A 5,000-nucleotide genomic window follows, 5' to 3' on the forward strand; every position below is an offset into this window, starting at 1 on the left:
GAGAGTAGAGAGTGAAATTATATACTGAGAGAGATCTAAGAGAGAGAATGTATACATATATATATATATATATATATATATATATATATATATATATATATATATACAGACCTATAGACAGACAGACAGAATCACGGGATAGGGCATTAAAAATTAATAACAAAATACAGTACAGTAAATACACATGTATATAATCAAATAAAATTATAAATAACACCGTAAGGCAGAGCAAATACCGTAACCAGGAGCCGGAAAAACATAGTATTCCATATCGTAACCTGAAAATATTGTATCCTAGGGTTAACGTATTCCGGGGTTCAATTGTATTTGTACTTAAAGATTTAGAGAAACAAATAATAGAGGGAGATAAATAATCGAAAAAAGGGAAATCAAAAATAGATTGAAAAACTGTATATATATATATATATATATATATATATATATATATATATATATATATATATCTGTATATGTATGTATACTTGTATGTATGTGTGTATGTATATGTGCGTGTGTGTGTGTGTGTGTGTGTGTGTGTGTGTGTGTGTGTGTGTGTGTGTGTGTGTGTGTGTGTGTGTGTGTGTGTGTGTGTGTGTGTGGAAAGAAAGGAGAGATAGCTGAATAGATTACGGTTGCCATGGGGTGTTATACGATCACGTACTTCAGAATCAGGATAAGTACAATTATATATACATAAACAGTCGTCAAATATAGCCTACAATACCACTTCCCATGCTTAACAGCTGTGTCCACATTTTATAATGATCGATTAATTAGTTACAGGAGCGAATTTTGTTCAAACAACTATATCAATGAATGCTCAAACCTAATGCTATATAAATATAGATAAAACGCCAAAACGCTTGTAACAATTAGAGTCCACGATTGCTACGTATTTTCGATCATGGTGAGTGCGTATGTGAACGTGTCGATGAAGAAGTCTGCGTCTGTCGTCGAGTGTATGCGTCCGCTAAGAAGAATCGGGTAGCTAAGAATAGAAAGACATTTTAGACAGAAGTCCAGCCATTTTTCCATTTTGGTTCCTCTGAAAAAAACGGAATATATATATAATAATGTACTGCGTGTACTGTATATATATATATATATATATATATATATATATATATATATATATATATATATATATCAAGATTTTAAGCCAGAAACTTCTGTAAAGTTGAAGGAAATATAACTATAAATATTTATATAGTAATCCCAATCAAATAAAAAAGCTCAATACAACCAGGATAAGAAATAGAGCTTGTTATACAATAACACAATTTCCGACTAAATTATATTTTAAATGAATTTATAGTCTTAAATTTGTGTTTGTATACCTATATATGTATATATAAATATATAAGTATATATATAAAAATATATATATAAATATATGTAGATATATAAATATATATATATAAATATATATTTATTTAAATGTATATATATATAAACATATATATATACACTTTCGATTTGTCTTTACATAAGTGAGCAGTAATGTGTTGCTACACAGTCATGAGCATGTTTCAGTCTTCTAGTATTTAGTAACTAGAGACCTCTTCAGGCAACAACGATTATATTCAAAAGTGGAATTCTAATATATATATATATATATATATATATATATATATATATATATATATATATTAAAATAAGTGAGTAGTCACCAACAATGTGTATTTTTTAACATATATATATAAACCAAACAAAAACATCGTTTTCCAATTATAGTTGTACTAGAATAACAGAAGTAATATATTGGTATTGCGTCCCATATTTTCATTATATATATTTTCAATATATATATATATATATATATATATATATATATATATATATATATATATATATATATATATATATATATACAGGTAGAGGACGAATTTTTACATGGTATATGTACTTAGTATTCAAGAGATAATAATCTTTAATAAATGTTCAGAACTTGTTTCTGAAACTTTTTTAATCATAAAATTATGTTTGCCCATTTTAAAATATACATTTTCTTGATTTAAAATATCTAGACGTTTTGAAAAGGCTTCATAACTGAATTTTTTTTAACTGACTAATCTCCTGAGATCGACAATATAAGAATCAAGCCTCTATGCCATCAACACAAACCACAACGAAAAGAAATTTCAATGCTACAACAGGCAATATCAGCAACCGATAGGTGCTCTATTTGTTTCAGGAAAGGCTATGCATTGTCGCTAATGGTAGCTGTCGATTTCAGTTAACACAGTGATCAAATCACGAAAGGGTGGAGACATACAAATAGAGAGGCGCAGGAGAAAATGCGTAATAGATAGATAGATAGATAGATAGATAGATAGATAGATAGATAGATAGATAGACTCTCCATACACACATATATGCGTGTGTACGTGTGTGTGTGTTGCATGAAAACATATTTGTTATTAATGTATTTTGACATTTACCCTATAGAGAAATATAAAATGTATGGTAATTGAACAGATATGTAAGCTGAAAGTAGTTTATTTTAACGTATATTAGATTAGCTTAATATACTTGTGATTAAAGATTGATTGATTAGAACAGATTCAGATCGAACATATATATACACATATATATATACATATATATATATATATTAATATGTAGATGTATATATATATATATATGTAGATGTATATACATATATTTATTATTATATTTATCATATATTTATTATATGTATACATATATATATGTATGTACACATGTCTGTGTACGTATGTGCGTAAATAGGATGATAGATCGATTTGAACTGAATGCGAGAGGTAAATAGACAACTAAATAGGTAATCAGATATATTTATGAATGTAGGTATATATATATATATATATATATATATATATATATATATATATATATATATTACATAAGAGATAGATAGATAGATAGATAGATAGATAGTTTCATGAGCAGATAGTATGTCAGATTTAAGATTTAAATATATATATATATATATGTAGATATATATATATTACATAAGAGATAGATAGATAGATAGATAGATAGTTTCATGAGCAGATAGTATGTCAGATTTAAGATTTAAATGAAGATAATCTAGTGTACAAACACTCACGCGCACGCACACACCAATATATATATATATATATATGAAAGAGAGAATGAGAAGAGAGTGGGAGATATAGATAGAGAGAGAGAGGGAGAGAGCGAGAGAGAGAGAGAGAGAGAGAGAGAGAGTCCCCTGGGCAGTAGAAAGTAAGATTTAAATAAAGATAATTTGTTGTGTGTGCGTATATATATATATATATATATATACACACACACATATGTATACATACATGCGCACACAAGAGATAGATAGATAGATAGATAGATAGATAGATAGATAGATAGATAGATAGATAGATAGATAGATAGATAAACAAGCACCTGTAAGCATACGCAGCTACAAAGTGCAGTCAATATTGCATACGTAATGTTCTAACGAATGGATGGATATGATATCACTGGGATAGACAGACGGTCTTACCAATAGATAGATAGATAAATAGACAAACATCAACATCAACAAATAAACTTATATAGAGAGATAGGTATATACAGAGAGATAGGTATGGAGATCGGTACATAGATGGAAATAGAAAGAGAGGATAAGATGAAGACGACTTTAGATGATGCTGCCTTCAACACGACTTGATTTGAATAATATATAAGATAAAATCACGCGAATGAACGGCAGCGTATGTTATTTTGTCAACAGACTGTATTCGTTCGTTGTTTTCGGGTTGCTTTTTATTTATACATTTTGTCGAAATTTGGGATCTGAAATGAATATATAATTAATAATCATCTTTATTGAACCTGCATCTTTATTTTATGAATTTATTTCTTTTAATTTATCACTTAAGGTATGAACTGAGATTTTTCGATGTTAGTACCCTAAATGTTTCATGGAATCGCGCAAAAAATAAAGAAAGACAACCTGTTTTATTACTATTAAACCGTTTTCTTACCTTTAATTTATATATGTTTAATGTTTTCCCAGACGGTAAGACCTGAACAAGTCCGAATGAACGCTTCAAAACGAAAAGGAAGATCCGTAGATGGTATATGGTAGTAACCAATTTCCTTGTATACTGTAATACGTTCCTTTATGTCGGGGCTTGCTAGATATATTCCATTGGCTCATTGTTTTTTTGTTCTTAAATTCCAATAAACAGTATGTGTATGTATAAATATATACGAATGCATGTACATATATATATTTATATGTGCGTGTATGTGCGCGTGTGTTTATAGATAAACACCTTGTGTCTCGGATGGCGACCTCTTTCTCTCCGAGTGCCACTGTGTAACCGGGCTCTATCGGTCGGTGTGCGTATAAAACGCATAAGATCAGCGAACACACCAGCAGCTCCTGAGTCGGGCCGATAGCGGCGTGACTAGTTGAACGACTGGGTCGCTGTGCTGCATTACGCGTTGTCTATGTGTATTCGCCTGTGTTCCTCTGTACATGATTGTGGACGGGTACTTCTAGTGCTACAGCGAAATAGGCTATTATTATTATTATTATTATTATTATTATTATTATTATTATTATTAATAATAATAATAATAATAATGATAATAATAATCACTATGAGTTTTCACACATCAAAAGATTCTCTTTTAGAAAACCCCCTGCGTTGTTCCCTGGAGTCTAGGTGACAACAAGTCTCCCCAAATTTTCAGTACTAACCACCTCCTTCGATAACCTTTGCAAATTGGTTTACGTTATCGCAATAGCCGTTTACCATTGATTTCTCGTTGATACCGACCACTTGTCTTGACTGGCATTTGGGTGGCAATAAACATCCCCAAGAACCCAGTTCTCTTTGCATTCATCCAGTGCAGGTCTGGTTAGTGATATCTCTCCTTGGTTTTTCCATCCTCCTTGACTCTCCTCGATTATTTGGTGTGTCATCAATTTATAGTGATACTGATTAGCTCTATCTTAATAGGATAGCGTGTGTGTTATTTATTTT

General features: G+C 30.1%; 1 protein-coding gene across 4 annotated transcripts in view; it reads right to left on the minus strand.

Annotated features, from left to right (window-relative positions):
• LOC145252711 (uncharacterized) overlaps positions 1–4,490 on the minus strand; it is a 1,486,750-nt gene extending 1,482,260 nt beyond the window's left edge. For 2 of the 4 annotated variants that reach the window (XM_080112543.1, XM_080112538.1), the window contains exon 1: positions 3,990–4,490. The gene's annotated coding sequence lies outside the window, so the exon portion shown is untranslated. The remainder of the gene's footprint in view (positions 1–3,989) is intronic. The other 2 variants (XM_080112540.1, XM_080112539.1) reach the window with 1 other exon arrangement.
• Positions 4,491–5,000: the final 510 nt, after the last annotated feature.

The sequence above is a fragment of the Euprymna scolopes genome, chromosome 29 (genome assembly GCF_053919585.1).
Source record: "Euprymna scolopes isolate OS-2025 chromosome 29, ASM5391958v1, whole genome shotgun sequence".
Lineage (NCBI taxonomy): Eukaryota > Metazoa > Mollusca > Cephalopoda > Sepiida > Sepiolidae > Euprymna > Euprymna scolopes.